The 17619-nt window shown below is 40.7% G+C and overlaps 1 protein-coding gene across 1 annotated transcript in view; it reads right to left on the bottom strand.

Annotated features, from left to right (window-relative positions):
- Positions 1 to 15260, bottom strand: part of socs5b (suppressor of cytokine signaling 5b) — a 50363-nt gene extending 35103 nt beyond the window's left edge. Inside the window, exon 1 of the mRNA XM_035754047.2 lies at positions 14535 to 15260. The gene's annotated coding sequence lies outside the window, so the exon portion shown is untranslated. The remainder of the gene's footprint in view (positions 1 to 14534) is intronic.
- Positions 15261 to 17619: the final 2359 nt, after the last annotated feature.

Here is a 17619-nt window from a genome sequence, read left to right as displayed (position 1 = left end):
AATGTCATTGGTTCAGAGATTGTTTTGATATTTTAACCTGCGTGTCGTAATCACGTTTGGTGTAGGGGAACAAAACAAATGTATGCACGATGGCGCACACGCGCAGCCGGTTTGGGTTCCGTGTTAGCCAAATTATTTTTCAACAATTAGCTTCAGCCGGCTGGTGTGTGACCGTGGCAAAGATGGTTTGACTTTGGATAGCGTATCTCCGGGGCTAGTTTTCATGTTGCACACTTAACCTTTTTGGGATAGGGGGCAGCATTTTCACTTTTGGATGAATAGCGTGCCCAGAGTGAACTGCTTCCTAATCTGGCCCAGATGCTAATATATACATATTAGTATTAGTAGTATTGGATATAAAACACTCGGAACTTTCTAAAACGGTTTGAATGATGTCTGTGAGTATAACAGAACTCATATGGCAGGTGAAAACCTGAGACAAATCCAACCAGGAAGTGGGACATCTGAGGTTTGTAGTTTTTCAAAGCTTGGCCTACCGAATACACATTGAGATATGGATGAGGTTGCACTTCCTAGGGGTTCCACTTGATGTCAACCATCTTTAAAAACTGGTTTGAGGATTCTACTATAAAGGAGGTGCTCATGCGACCTCTTTTGAGTCAGTGGTCTGGCAGAGAGCCTTGGTCTCATGACGTAACTCTGTCGGGAGCGCACTTCTCGTTTCAGTGCTTTTCTGAAGACAAAGGAATTCTCTGGTTGGAACATTATTGATGTTTTATGTTTAAAAACATCCTAACGATTGATTCCATACATCGACATGTTTCTAAAGGACTGTAACGGAACTTTTCGGGGTTTTGTCTGGATGAAGTGCCTGCGCCTCATAAAGATGGATTACTGGACTGAATAAGCTAACAACAAGTGGCTATTTGGACATAAATGATGGAACTTTATGGAACAAATCAGTCATTTATTGTCGAACTGGGATTCCTGGGAGTGCCTTCTGATGAAGATCATCAAAGGTAAGTGAATATTTATGGTGTTGTTTCTAACTTTGTTGATTCCAAAATGGCAGATATTCCTCTGGCTGTTTTGAGTTCTGAGCGCCGTTCTCAGATTATGCTTTTTCCATAAAGTTTTTAAAAAATCTGACACAGCGGTTGCATTAAGGAGAAGTCTCTTTAATTCTGTGAATAACACTAGTATCTTTTATCAATGTTTATTATGAGTATTTCTGCAAAATCACCAGATGTTTTGGAATCAAAACATTACTGCACTGCACGTAAGGCGCCAATGTAAACTGAGATTTTTGGATATAAATATGCACATTATCGAACAAAACATACATGTATTGTGTAACATGATGTCCCATGAGTGTCATCTGTTGAAGATCATCAAAGGTTAGTGAATAATTTTATCCTTATTTCTGCTTTTTGTGACTCCTATCTTTGGCTGGAAAAATGGCTGTGTTTTTTTCCGACTTGGGGGATATCTAACATAATATGTTGTGCTTTAGCTGTAAAGCATTTTTGAAATTGGACACAATGGGTAGATTAACTAGATGTTTATATTTAATTTGCTGTATTGGACTTGTTAACCTTTTAGGGATTTTAGGCAGTTTGATTTTGTGGTACTTGCTTTTTTTAAAGATATGTGTAAATGCTGTAAGAAAAAAAGTATATAATTTCACTTTGGATGAATTGCATGCCCATAGTGAACTGCCTCCTACTCTGTCCCAGATGCTAATATATGCATATTATTACTATTGGATAGAAAACACTCTGAAGTTTCTAAAACTGTTTGAATTATGTCTGTGAGTATAACGGAACTCATAGGGCAGGCAAACATCCAAACAGGAAGTGGAAATTCTGGGGCTGGTTGATTTTCAACTCATCGCCTATTCACATCCAAATAAGATATGGATCTGTTCGCACTTCCTATGCCTGCCACTAGATGTCAACCATCAGTAGAACGTGGAATGAAGCCTCTAGTGTGATGTGGGACCGGATGGCAGCTATTTGAGTCACTGGTCTGGCAGATTGACAGTTCCCGGTTACACACAGTACTTATTATATCGCCTTGCGTTCCATTACTCTGTAGACAAAAACGAATGCTCCGGTTGGAATGTTATTGGATATATGATAACATCCTGAAGATTGATTCTCTACTTCGTTTGACCAGTTTATTCGACCTGGAATATAACTTTTTGAAGTTTTCTTGCGAGTTTGCCTGGACCGGCGCCAGCTTTTGGACATGTGAGCTAAACGTGCTAGCAAAAGTAGCTAATTGGACACTAGTAATGGACATTATCGAACAAAACACTGATTTATTGCGGAACTATGATTCCTTGCACTGCATTCTTATGAAAGATCATCAAAGGTAAGGGAATATTTATGATGTAATTTCGTATTTCTGTTGACTCCAACATGGCGGAGAAATATATTTACTTCTGAGCACAGTCTCAGATTATTGCATGGTATGCTTTTTTGTAACGTTTTTAAAAAATCTGACACAGCGGTTGCATTAAGAACCAGTGTATCTTTAATTATATGTAAAACATGTATCTTTCGTCAAAGTTTATGTTATCTGACGTAGCTCTCTGTAATTACTCCGGATATTTTGGAGGCATTTCTGAACATGGCGCCAATGTAAACCGACATTTGTGGATATAAATATGCATATTATCGAACAAAACATAAATGTATTGTGTAACATGATGTCATATGAGTGTCATCTGATGAAGATTATCAAAGGTTAGTGATTCATTTTTATCTCTAATTTCTGCTTTTGTGACTATCTTTGGCTGGGAAAAATGGCTGTGTTTTTTGGGATTTGGTGGTGATCTAACAAATATGTTGTGTTTTCGCTGTAAAACATTTTTTTAAATCGGACACGATGGGTAGATTAACTAGATGTTTATCTTTCATTTGCTGTATTGGACTTGTCAATGCGGAATGTTGTCGAGGGGTTCCGCTAGCTAGAAAGGTTAAGATTTGATTAAATTATTTCAATATTTGTCTATGAATTTCTACCATTCATAGTTGGTTTGAGGTTAAGTCATTCAAATGTGGAGCTATTGGAATTTTAACATATTGTCCCATGTGCAGTGTAACATACAGAGGGTCCCCAACCCTAGCCCCATAGGGATATCCCAAGGCACATCTACTACGGGCATTACGATTGGGTCACGTGCAGCTACACTCCAAATTGATGAGACAGCCTATAGGGAGCATATCCGAGACTTAGAAGTGTGGTGCCAGGACAACAACAACCTCTCCCTCAACATCAGTAAGACAAAGGAGCTGATAGTGGACTAGAGGAAATGGAGTGCCGTGCGCGCCCCCATTCTCAGAGGGGCTGTAGTGGAGTGGCTTGGGAGCTTCAAGTTCCTCTGTGTCCACATCACTAAGGATCTATCATGGTCCAAACACATCCACACAGTAGTGAAGAGGGCATGACAATGCCTCTTCCCCCTCAGGAGGCTAAAAAGATTTGGCATGGGCCCTCAGATCCTCAAAGTTATACAGCTACATCAGAGAGAATCTTGACTGGCTGCATCACCTCTTGGTATGGCAACTACTTGGCATCCGACTGCAAGGCGCTACAGAGGGTAGTACAGTGCCTTGCAAAAGTATTCATCCCCCTTGGCGTTTTTCATATTTTGTTGCATTACAATCTGTAATTTAAATAGATTTTTATTTGGATTTCATGTAATGGACATACACAAAATAGTTAAAATTGGTGAAGTGAAATTCTAAAAAATAAAAAATGGAAAAGTGGTGCGTGCATATATATTCACCCCCTTTGCTATGAAGCCCCTAAATAAGATCTGGTGCAACCAATTACCTTCAGAAGTCACATAGTTAACCTGTTAGTCCTATAGGGGCAGTATTTCATTTTTGGATAAAAAGACATGCCTGTTTTAAGCGCAATATTTTGTCACGAAAAGATGCTCGACTATGCTTGGAATTGATAGTTTTGGAAAGAAGACACTCTTACGTTTCCAGAACTGCAAAGATTTTCACTGTGAGTGCCCTAGAACAAATGCTTCAGGCAAAACCAAGATGTTTGACCGACCAGGAAATGAACAGGATTTGAGGCTACGTTTTCCATGATCGCCTTATATGGCTGTGAATGCGACAGGAATGAACGGACACTTTCTCTTGTTTCCCCAAAGTGTCTGCAGCATTGTGACGTATTTGTAGGCATATCATTGGAAGATTGACCATAAGAGACTACAATTGCCAAGTGTCCCGCACGGTGTCTGCGTGGAAAATGGTGCGCAAAAGTCAGCTACCAGTATTTTTCCATCCGAATCAGAGAAGAATGCAGGCTTCCAGGGACGGCATTTCAATGAAGATATATGACAAAACACCTTGAGGATTGATTCAAACAACGTTTTCCATGTTTCAGTCGATATTATGGAGTTAATTCGGAAAAAAGTTTGACGTGTAGGTGACTGAATTTTCGGTTAGTTTCGGTAGCCAAATGCATAGTAACAAAACGGAACGTTGTGTCCTACACAAGAATCTTTCAGGAAAAACTGGACATCTGCTATGTAACTGAGAGTCTCCTCATTGAAACATCTGAAGTTATTCAAAGGTAAATTATTTTATTTGATCCCTTTGCTGGTTTTTGTGAATATGTTGCGTGCTAAATGCTAACGCTAAATGCTAAGCTAGCTATCACCACTCTTACACAAATTATTGATTTTCTCTGGTTCTAAAGCATATTTTGAAAATCTGAGACGACAGGATTGTTAAGAAAAGGATAAGCTTGAGAGCAGGCATATTTATTTCATTTCATTTGCGATTTTTAGAAATCGCTAACGTTGCGTTATGGTAATGAGCTTGAGGCTGTAGTAACGCGACCGCATGCGGGATGGGGTGGACTATGAGGTTAAATAAAGTCCACCTGTGTGCAATCTAAGTGTCACATGATCTCAGTACATACACACACACACACACACACACACACACACACACACACACACCTGTTCTGAAAGGCCCCCAAGAGTCTGCAACACCACTAAACAAGGGGTGGCACCATGAAGACCAAGGAGGTCTGCAAACAGGTCAGGGACTAAGTTGTGGAGAAGTACAGATCAAGGTTGGGTTATAAAAATCTGAAACTTCCACGGAGCACCATTAAATCCATTATTAAAAGAATGGAAAGAACCACAACAAACGTGCCAAGAGAGGGCCACCCACCAAAACTCAGACCAGGCAAGGAGAGACCAAAGATAACCCTGAAGGAGCTGCAAAGCTCCACAGTGGAGATTGGAGTATCTGTCCATAGGACCACTACGCCGTACACTCCACAGAGCTGGGCTTTATGGAAGAGTGGCCACAAAAAAGCCATTGCTTAAAGAATTTGTTTTTGCTTTTGGCAATCAAGGAAAATGCTATGTCTGGCACAAACCCAACACCTCTCATCACCCCGAGAATACCATCCCATCCATGTTTTTCCATCGGCAGGGACTGGGAAACTGGTCAGAATTTAAGGAATGATGGATGGCGCTATATACAGGGAAATTCTTGAGGGAAACCTGTTTCAGTCTTGCAGAGATTTGAGACTGGGATGGAGATTCACCGTCCAGCAGGACAATGACCCTAAGCATACTGCTAAAGCAACACTCGAGTGGTGTAAGGGGAAACATTTAAATGTCTTGGAATGGCCTTGTCAAAGCCCAGACCTCAATCCGATTGAGAATCTGTGGTATGACTTAAATATTGCTGTACACTAGCAGAACCCATCCAACTTGAAGGAGCTGGAGCAGTTTTGCTTTGAAGAATGGGCAAAAATCCCAGTGGCTAGATATGCCAAGCTTATAGAGACATACCCCAAGAGACTTGCAGCTGTAATTACTGCAAAAGCTGGCTCTACTAAGTATTGGCTTTGGGGGGGTGAATAGTTATTATGCACACTCAAGTTGTGTTTTTTGTCTTATTTATTGTTTGTTTCACAATAAAACATATTTAGCATCTTCAAAGTGGTAGGCATGTTGTGTAAATCAAATTATACAAACCCCTCCCCAAAAAATCTAATTTAATTCCAGGTTTTAAGGCAACAAAATTGGAAAAATGTGAAGGGGGTGAATACTTTTGCAAGCCACTGTACCTACGGCCCAGGACATCACTAGGGCCGAGCTCTCTGCTAGGGAAGGCCCCCACAAAAACACTGTTCTCTCTGCTACTGCACGGCAAGCGCTACCAATGCACCAACTCTGTAACCAACAGGACCCTGAACAGCTTCTAACAACAAGCCATAAGCCTTCTAAACAGCTAATCAAATGGCTACCTAGAGTACCTGTATTTACCTTTTTTTGCACACACATACTGACACCAGGGTTTCCGTTAGCCTGTAACATCCAGATTATGGCAATTCAAAGAAATGAAAAACCGATAAATAAAATTGGCACCGGCCAATTGTCCGGGTGGGGGGGGAAAAAAGCAAGCTTCCCATTCACCATTCAAGTGCGTAGGCAACTAGGCAGGCTTCAGCACGTCACACACCACTTTTCAATGAGCTGGAGGACGTATGCATTTTGAAAAGATATGCTTCCTGGTTTGAAACGTGAACATTTTACTACATATTATGAGGCATGTATTACCTTGCTTCAAAGTAGCCTAGCCAAAATCCAACCAAACATGCAGGCAATTATTTTATAAAGACTTCAGTATACCATTGAAACCAGTAGCCTTTTTCCCTCATGTTCTATTAGTTTTCAAATCAACTTAATTTCATTGACCAGTAGCCAAAGGCACAATCTTAATTGTGCTAATTGTTGCATATTTGATCCCCCCTTTTCTAAAATTTTCTAACAGATATTTTCATGTCTGTCACATGAAACCGCTCACAATGTTTATTTCCCACTTATTGATTTATGGAACGAACATTCGCACATAGCCTACTGACTTGTGCGCATTGCTGCAATAAATGTGAACAAATAGTTTATCAACGCTTTGTATTTAACATTCGATTGCATGATCCTCATTGCTGTAATGTCTTTTGGATGTAGCCCAGGCCTATCGGTTGTATAAATCTGGGACCCATCATCCCACAACAGTCCCATAGTCTTTTTGGAAGTGGCTACATCATTCTCGCACAGAACGAAAAACTGACCAATAGAATAGGTCAACTTTTCTACTATGGGGGACAGTAGATTAACATAGGTTAGTGATTTTGCTGTTCGTTACTCCTCTTGTTGGCTGAGGAAAAGTAAATGTGGACAGTTAACATAAGCACCATGAAAATCAACCTTTTTAATAAAGCATTCCATGCATCCTCACATTTGCAGATTTACAGTGCATTTGGAAAGTACTCAGGCCCCTTTCCTTTTTCCACAAAAAAAAATATTTAAATTGGTTTTAGAATAAGGCTGTAGAGTAACAGAATGTGGAAAAAGTGAAGGGATCTGAATACTTTCTGAATGCACTGTGTGTGTGTGTATCTGAATGCACTGTGTGTGTGTATATATATACACACACAGTACCAGTCAAAGGTTTGGACAAACCTACTCACTCAAGGGTTTTTCTTAATTCTTACAATTTTCTACATTTTAGATGAATAGTGTAGACATAAACAATGCCTTCAACTGAATCATGTAGTAACCAAAAGTGTTAAACAAAATCAACATTTATTTTATATTTCAGATTCTTCAAAATAGCCACCCTTTGGGATGATGACAGCTTTGCACAGTCTTGGCATTCTCTCAACCAGCTTCATGGGGTAGTCAACTGGAATGCATTTCAATTAACAGGTGTGCCTTGTTGAAAGTTAATTTGTGGAATTTCTTTCCTTCTTAATGCATTTGAGCCAATCAGTTGTGTTGTGACAAAATAGGGGTGGTATACAGAAGATAGCACTATTAGGTAAAAGACCAAATCCATATTATGGCAAAAACATGAAGGTCAGTCAATGCGGAAAATTAAGAACTTTGAAAGTTTCTTCAAGTGCAGTCGCAAAAATCATCATGAGGATTCATGAGAGCCAGTTTCAATTTAGCTCTTGGTGATTTTTGTGACTGCACTTGAAGAAACTTTCAAAGTTCTTCATTTTCCGCATTGACTGACCTTCATGTTTTTGCCATAATATGGATTTGGTCTTTTATCAAATAGTGCTATCTTTTGTATACCACCCCTATTTTGTCACAACACAACTGATTGGCTCAAATGCATTAAGAAAGGAAGACCCAGAATTGTAGAGGATAAGTTCATTTGAGTTAACTGCACCTCAGATCACAGTCCAAATAAATGCTTTAGAGTACAAGTAACAGACACATCAACATCAACTGTTCAGAGGAGACTACCCTGAAATCAGGCCTTCATGGTCAAATTGTTGCAAATAAACCAATACTAAAAAGGACTCTAATAAGAAGAGACTTGATTGGGCCAAGAAACACAAGCAATGGACATTAGACCAGTGGAACTCTGTCCTTTGCTGTGATTAGTCCAAATGATTGATATTTGGTTCTAACCGTCGTCCGTGTCTTTGTGAGACGCAGAGTAGGTGAACGGGTGATATCCGCATGTGTGGTTCCCACTGAAAAGCATGAATGAGGAGGTGTGCTGGTGCTGTGCTGGTGACACTGTCAGTGATTTATTTAGAATTCAAAGCACACTTAACCAGCATGGCTACCACAGCATTCTGCAGCGATATGCCATCCCATCTGGTTTGCGCTTAGTGGGACTATCGTTTGTTTTTCAACAGGACAAATGACCCAACACAGCCCTCCAGGCTGTGTAAGGGTTATTTGACCAAGGAGAGTGATCCTGAGGTCTCCTAGCCTCCTGAGGTTGAAAAGGCGATATTGCGCCTTCACCACACTGTCTGTTTGGTTGAACCATTTCAGATTGTCAGTGATATGTACGCTGAACTTTTCACCTCCACTGCGGCCCTGTCAATGTGGATATAGGCGTGCTCTGTCTGCTGAAGTCCACGATCAGCTCCTTCGTTTTGATGACATTGAGGGAGAGGAAGTCCAGGATCCAGTTGCACAGGGCGGGGTTCAGACCTGAGCTTGGAGGGTACTATGATGTTGAAGGCTGAGCTGTAGTCAATGAATAGTATTCTTACAAAGGTATTCCTCTTGCCCAGATGGGATAGGGCAGTATGCAGTGCGATGGCGATTTCAACGTTTGTGGATCTATTGAGGCGGTATCCAAATTGAAGTGCGTCTAGGGTGTCAGGTAAGGTAAGGTGGTACGATCCTTAACTAGACTCTCAAAGCACTTTGTGATGACAAAAGTGAATGCTACGGGGCGATAGTGATTTAGTTCAGTTACATTTTCTTTCTTGGGTACAGGAACAATGGTGGACAACTTGAAGCAAGTGGGGACAGCAGACGGGGATAGGGAGAGATTGAATATGTCTGTAAACACTCCAGCCAGCTGGTCTGTGCATGCTCTGAGGACACGGCTGCCTTGCAAGGGTTAACACGCTTAAATGTCTTACTCATGTTGGCCACGGAGAACGAGAGCCCACTGTCCTCGGCACGGTGTTATCCTCAAAGCGGGGAAGGAGGTGTTTAGCTTGTCCGGAAGCAAGACGTCGGTGTCCACGATGTGGCTGGTTTTCCCTTTGTAATCCGTTATTGTCTGGTGTCCCTGCCACACTCCGGTTTCCACGAATCGAGGCCAAAGACAGCATCACTAAGGTAGGTCTAAAATTCACTGTGCTACACCAAACAGTACCTATCCTGTAACTCCCAGTAATGGATACCAAAAACATATTTGGTTAAATCACATTATCTGATGTAACAATCTGTAGCTAAGAGAACTGGTGTTAAGCAGATGATGGGAGAGGTTGCCTCGATGAAATTGCCATTCCAAGGAAACATACAGTAAATTCAGGGAATACTTGTAAAGCTGTGGGAGGAGTGTTGTAATAATTAAATTGCCATTCAGCACCTCATGAGTCATCTGCTTGAAATCCAGCATCATGTCTAATCCCTCAACAGGGATACAGTTCTGCTACAATGACACACGCAGGCAAAGGAATCCACTACAGGAAGAAACCCAGGCACTACACTGTTTTGTCTGTTGGACAAAGAACAAAAACAATTATATTCTATTGTACAGTTTGAACAGTTGAACCATGCCAGCATTACATCAATATTAGGATAGACTAGTTGAACATGCATACATGTGCACAGGCACAAATATTACATGTACAACAATATCTAGCCTAATAGAAATATGGCATAACCCTCAAACTTTGCCCAGTGACCAGAGTGTATAAATGAGCCTAGGTAGGTAGGTAAGTAGGTAGACGGTATCCACATACAGCCATGTCCATCAGGCATGCTTAGGCAAATATCTTTATAGTAAAACAAGCTTCAGTTTTAGAGATTTACAACAGTAAATTGTTGTATTATTGTTTCTCCTCACTGTTCGGTAGTAAATGTATGATATATGCAATACTTACATCTGTTTGTAATGCTATCTTGCTATCATTTTGTGGGATTGAAATGCATCCAAGGTCATAACCAATGCCAACCCTCGTCAATCATGTTAAGTAGCTGGCTAGTCATTTTTGCTAGTCATTTATTTTACAGTTGCTGATGTTACACGTTTGCTAACAAGTTACAAATGGGAGGCGTTGCATAACATGTTAGCAGGTGCGTGGCTAACTAGCCAGTCAAGCGCTAACGTTTGCTGGTAAACCTAGCTTTAGGTGGCTGGTTGTAACGTTATAGCTTGCTGTTTATGTAGCTAGCCATATCTACGACTTAAAGGAGAAGAGGTTTTACATATCGAGATACAAAAGATCTCCGATTGTAAAACCTCAATTTTTTTGTCATAGATATGGATACCGGTAGTTGTTAAGCAAGCTAACTTAGCTAGCTACCTACCTAGATAGCCAGCCAAGTTAGCAAATAATTGTATTTCCTCCCCACTGTAACACAGTAGTATATTAGCCAGCAATACACAACATGGATTTAAGTAGATTATCTAGTTATTAAACTTTAGTTTAACTAAAGGGAAATTAACTGGGCACCGCATTTGTTATCTGCCTTCTTGGTGCTAGCATAGGCTGTAGAGGAGCTTCAAACATTAACAAAGAGTTGGATTTAGCTTTGAATCCTCTTTGCTACATTCCGGTTGAAACATGTATGGTTGAATGTCACCATGAAGCTAATAGAAGCTCCATCGTCAAATTCGAGTTGATGAGAGGAATTACTTGAAGCCATTACGTCTGGTCAGTTCTTTCAGTTTTGCCTAAAGGATTGTTGTTAGTTTCCGCCTCCTTTGTAAAAATATATATATATTTTTTAAAGTCTGCCTAGGGGGAGAGATGGGGGCCAGAGTACAAAGCACCGACCAACACAAGTTGTAGTCTTTCATAGACAGGAAAAATGTGTGACCTGCTTGTATAATTACTAATGAATCCACAAATAGGAACATCGCTGAATGACGTCCGATGGCAAACAAGGACAGACATATTTACATACACGTTTTTGTGTATATAAAAATGGGCAGAATATTGCACAATCCAGGTGTGGACTCTATTAAGAGACTTACCCAGAAAGACTCACAGCCGTGATCGCCGCCAAAGATTATTCTACAAAGTATTGACTCAGGAGTGTGAATTTAAACAATGTTTTCACTTTGTCATTATGGGCTATTATTGTGTGTAGATGGGTAAGAAAAAAAACAATTTAATCAATTTTGAATTCAGGCTGTAACAAAACAATGTGGAATAAGTCAAGGGGTACGAATACTTTCTAAAGGCACTGTATATGTACAGTACATAGCTACCCCTGCACATCGATTCGTACTGGTATTCCCTGTATATAGCCATGATATTTTCTACTCCCTATATAAAGTCATGTTTTTTTACTCTTAATTCCCTGGGTCACTATTTTTTTGGTTTGTTTTGTTTGATCTTTAACTCTGCATTGTTAGAAAAGGACCCGTAAGTAAGCATTTCACTGTTAGTACACACCTGTTGTCTATGAAGCGTGTAACAAATATGTGTGTGCTGCCAGTTGTGGGCTGGATTGAAACAAACCTAACCTTCATTTAAGTTGTGATGCAGTCACGACCACAAGTATCACAAAACTCTTATGGACGAGATTGACTATGACCAAAATTATCCTATCCACTTAGTGGTCAATTTTGACAGTAGAATAAATATTTCTGACTCATATCGACGCAACCAAGGTGGGAAGTTTACTTAACACAGTGGCTGGTGGATGCCCAAATTTTACCAGCCCCCTCACAAAAAAAAAACTGAGGATAAAATGACAGAAAACACATGCACGCATTGTAATGTTAAAACAATAATATATGCCATTTAGCAGATACTTTTATCCAAAGCGAGTTACAGTCATGCATGCATATATTTTTGCGTATGGGTGGCTCCGGGAATCGGACCATACAGGACATTTATTGAATGGTTTTGAAATTGATTGAAAGTGATTTCAAAGAACAACACAGAACATAGACAGTGAATATCAGAGTGTGTTCTATACCTGTTCCAGCAGCCATGCTCTACATCTTTCTCTCTTGTTTGAACCTATGCTGTACCCCACCCCACTTTCACCACTGTAGCATTGAGATTCTCTCTTCCAGAGCTGACACAAACACATTTGGGGGGGAAAACTACTCCCAAATGCTCTGTGATGACCACCTGCCAATGTCTCTGGTAAGAATAGCCATTATGACAGCCAATGCCAACATCTACCAGCATTTGGCTGGTAATTTCCCACCCTGGGTGCCACATAGGCTGTTTTCTAATTTGATTTTTAGTGGCAGCTGATCTTTAAAGATGTGACAATAAAATGTTTTATTTAATTATCTTTAATTATCAGGACCACCTTGTCCTGAACACAGGCATCCCACAAGGTTGTATCATGTCACCTCTCCTGTTCTCCATATACACTAATGAAATGGCATTCAACAACAGTGACCTCATCAAATATGCGGACGACATGGCTCTGGTTGCTTGCTTGGAGGGCAAGTCTAGCTCAAGCTACTCCCAGTTAATTGACTGCCTTGTGAAGGGGATTGACAATAGCTTCCTTGACCTCAATGTCACCAAGACTAAAGAACTGTGGCTTGGAGGGTAAGCTGGGGAACAACGCAAGTCCCTCTTTTGAGCACGTCACCATGAATGGCTGGGACGTGGAACAAGTCACATTTGAAATACTCGGGGACAATTTAAGACCACAAACCTATCTTCCAGGAAAACAATTACCTCATTAACAAAAAGGCAAGTCAGTGTCTCTTCCTACTTAGGAAGCTAATACGTTAATGCAAGCAAACACACACTGATCATGGTGTACACCTGATGGTGTTCTCATTTTCAACATCTCTTCCTGGTATTGGACTTTCTCAGTCAGGAACAGGAGTAAAGGAGTAAACGAGCACAATTTGTCAATCAGGCCAGCAAAAGTGGGCAGGAAAGAGCCACAACTCCAATAAGTGTACACAGAACATCACAAGGAAAGCCCTCCAGGTCTTCGACAACACCCACCCACTGCACGCATCCTTCCAAATGTAGTGGCAATCCTAGATAAGACTGATGGACTGACATGTACACGTTTAGTGTAATGTGTATGTTTAATGTCTGCTTTTACCCTTTTAATGTAAGCCACATCTTCTAAGACACATTTCCATTCTGTGCAAACTTAACTGACAATCAAGTTCTCTTATCTTAAATAATATGCCTACATAGCCTTGGGATAGGCTAGCCCTACAATAAATCAGACGTTTCAGGTTACTGCATGACAATGACAACGGTGGAAGACAAACTGGGACACAGATATGGACACAACTACAGTAGGCAACTTTCTTGGATTCATTATTGTGATATAAACATGAAGTGCAACACTTCATAATAGCATTAATTATGATATGGTGCTTGCACAGAACGACATCAGCTATAACGCTATTATATAATGTGGACCATTCACTGCATTGGTGAGGTAGGCTATAGCGTAACAACCTAACGTTAGCCTAATTTACAAAATCATAATGGTTTCATATTTTCTAGGTTGTGAGATTAGTATTTGACATAGTAATATTTAGGCAATCATAAACTAATAGTTTAGCATTGCATGCGAGATAGATGAGATAGGCCTACATCGGTTTAAATGGCCCTATCATCGGTCAGACAGCACTGGTTAACTGTTTAACTATCTACAGTAGCTAGTTAGCTACTGCTATCACTGTACGTTGACAATAGTTGGCATTACATCATGACCTGGCTGTAAGTAAGGATCTGTCTAATGCGATATGTTTTTGACATGATGTAGGAGTTGTGATAATATACCTCGGTAGATCAATGGTAACATTATTCAACAAAAAAAAACTTCACCGACAGACAGATCACCACCTTCCTCCAAAAAAATGGCTGCATTTCGCAAATAACGGTGTCAAGCTAACGTCAACTAGCTGGATGCTAACGTGAGCTTCAACATCGAGTTGGTCTGCTAGCTAATTAGCTAGCTAGGATGAACAAATATGTTACCAAATTACAGACAGACGTGTACAGTTATTTAGCGACATAAAGTAGCTAAATGACATGTATTCCGTAATTAATCATGGTTATTAATATTCTCAACTTACCCTTTTGTCTTTTATAAACACTACTCAACAGTTCTCTTTGTCTGCAAAAAAATGGCTATCAAGACAAGTCAGGCACATATCCCCCTTGAGTTCCACGGTGTCGAACGAAACACAAAAACGTACGCGGGCGCTTTTCAATGTCATTCTGAATGGACTTTCTAATACATAAGACAATGTCTATGTTAATTAAAAACTCTTAAAATGATACATAAAAGTCAGAAACCCTGTTCGGTCTCTTGGACGAGACTTCTTTTCGGCCGTGGTGGTCGTTCCTGTTCCTGACAGCCAATACGGTCGCTAAGCAAAGCCGAGAAAAGAAGGGGCGTTCAGTGTTGATTGCAGGCGGGTAGAGAATGGCAACATGGAACTCCAATGGGGGAAGCAGGACGAGAGCGAGCTGCTGATGGTGGATACTGCAGGGAAAGTCCATGCCTGTGGCCCAGCATGACAGGCACTGCATCTCGCCAATGACAGCGGAGTAGAAAATCAAGTAGTGGCCTGTTGGCATTTACTTGGAAACGTGGAGAGGCTGCTATGAGCGCCGGGTGTCTCTGTTGATTCGTGTCAATTTGCTCGAGACAAACAGCAGGTTATATTAGAGGGGTCGAAGATGTTCCTCGTGATAATTTCAGCAGCTAATGAGAGACTGGGCTGCTCTCTGCCTTAAAGGTTATTAGGTTGGGATAGTTCCACCTGCCAAATCCTGAATGATTTAATTTACTTTGTACCAATGCATTCAACAATGGGCTATGCTATTTACCTTTGATTTGATTGATGTAGGCCTCTAGAAATTCTATATTCTTACATCCTATATTACTGGTGACTTTGGTTGACTGATTCAGGGCTCCAGTCTGCGACAATAGCCTAGTCACATTTTTGTACCCTTTTCACTTGGCTGTGCAATGCTGCGATCTGTACATTATACCTACTCACCTCAAACAAATCCTATTTTGTCGGCAGATAAAAACCATTATTTGTTCAAACAGTAAAGTGCATTATCCTCATGATTCCTGTAATGAAAGTGTCTGCCCAGCCACTGCCTGTTTCACACTGTTTTACAATAAAAAACTTTCGGTCATGTAGTGTATGTGGACACCTGCTCATCGAACATCTCATTCCAAAATCATGGGCATTAATATTGCGTTGGTCCCCCTTTGCTGCTATAACAGCCTCTACTCTTTTGGAAAGGCTTTCCACTAGATGTTGGAACATTGTTGCAGGGACTTGATTCTATTCAGCCACAAGAGCATTAGGGAGGTCAGGCACTGATGTTGGCCGATTAGGCCTGGCTTACAGTCGGTGTTCCAATTAGTTCTAACAGTGTTCGATGGGGTTGAGGTCAGAGCTCTGTGCACTCCATCAAGTTCTTCCACACTGATCTCGACAAACCATTTCTGTATGGACCTTGCTTTGTACACAGGGGGCATTGCCATGCTGAAACGGGAAAGGGCCTTCACCAAACAGTTGCCATAACGTTGGAAGCACAGAATCGTCTAGAATGTCATTGAGGCATTAGGATTTCCCTTCACTGGAACTAAGGGGTCTAACCCGAACCATGAAAAACAGCCCCAGACATTATTCCTCCTCCACCAAACATTATAGTTGGCACTATACATTGGGGCATGTAGCGATCTCCTGGCATCTGCCAAACCCAGATTTGTCCGTCGTACTGCCAGATGGTGAAGCGTGATTCATCACTCCAGACGACGCGTTTTCACTGCTCCAGAGTACAATGGCGGCGAGCTTTACACCACTCCAAACGATACTTGGCATTGCGCATGGTGATCTTAGGGTTGTGTGTGGCTGCTCGGCCATGGAAACCCATTTCATGAAGCTACTGATGATAGCCGAATCCACTAATTTGAAGGGTTGTCCACATACTTTTGTAAATACTGTATAGTGTATCTGATATGGCTTTGAAGCTGCACATCGGCGAGTGTGCTAGGCCTCATTGGGTAGTAGTAGCCTATTAAACTTCGTAAGGAAATCAATTAAATGTATTAAACTCATTAGAAATTGTATTAATTTGCCCAAATTCATAATAAGACACGAACAGAATGCGTCAGTAATTCGTTTTTCCTGCAAGTTTCTGAAGAGGCAACGACACTGCAATGCCCGTTTTGTGTGTGTGTGTGTGTGTGTGTGTGTGTCTGTATGTCTATCATTGTAGCCATTAGCGATGCTAATGATAACTTTCTTCTGGTAAATGGAGAAAGGTTTTCCCCAAAACGTTCTCATTAATTAGAAAGTAGCGTATGGATGACCAAATCTGCCGTTATTAGAAATAAATAAATAAATGCACACATAAATAGATGAATACATGAATAAATAAATACATGTACATAAATACACACATAAATAGATAAATAATTAGTCCCACCTTTAATTTTATTCATTTATATATTTACATATGAATTTCTTCCTCCAACATGATAATGAAGTGGTGTCAAGCAAACGTATGTGGGTGGTATCTAGCGCACCGTTGGTTGATCAATGCCACCGCACGTTGCTCGGTTGCATTTGCCTGGGCTGCGTTCAGGATGACACAATGGTGTTTAAGGCCATGTTTCACATTAGCGTCCCCCCAAACAATAATGATTAGCGCATATAGCTATGTATCAATATGATATGTCACCTTTTGGGGGGTGGAGATAAAAGTCAATTTATATGCGGCTGTGCCACACACACACAATTAAAACACTCTAAAATAACAAATGGAACATTGTCCTTGCTTGACGTAGAAACGGGTGAACAGTTTTGGAACACAACCATGCCTGTCTCTGTTATGAGTGGGTTCCTTTTGACAATAAGACACAGGACTACAGCCATATATAGTAGATTCTAATTTATAAATCGACCGGGATTGCCCAGAAAATCACGGTATGCTAAAGTTATTACGTGAGTATCAAACAAGCTGGCTTGGCTACAACTGATAAAGTCAAATTGGCTAGCTGCAGTAGTTAGCTAGCCACGTTTTACAGCCAGACCTTGACCCTTACAAAAATGAATTTGTTATCACAAATTTCCCACAAGTTTATGGCAAATTAGCTGCAAACTAAATAGTGTGCCACAAAATGTTGCCAGA

This window comes from Oncorhynchus keta, chromosome 36 (genome assembly GCF_023373465.1).
Source record: "Oncorhynchus keta strain PuntledgeMale-10-30-2019 chromosome 36, Oket_V2, whole genome shotgun sequence".
In the NCBI taxonomy this organism is placed as follows: Eukaryota; Metazoa; Chordata; class Actinopteri; order Salmoniformes; family Salmonidae; genus Oncorhynchus; species Oncorhynchus keta.
The sequence above is the reverse complement of the archived record's forward strand: the minus strand, read 5'-3'. Positions and strand labels throughout refer to the sequence as shown.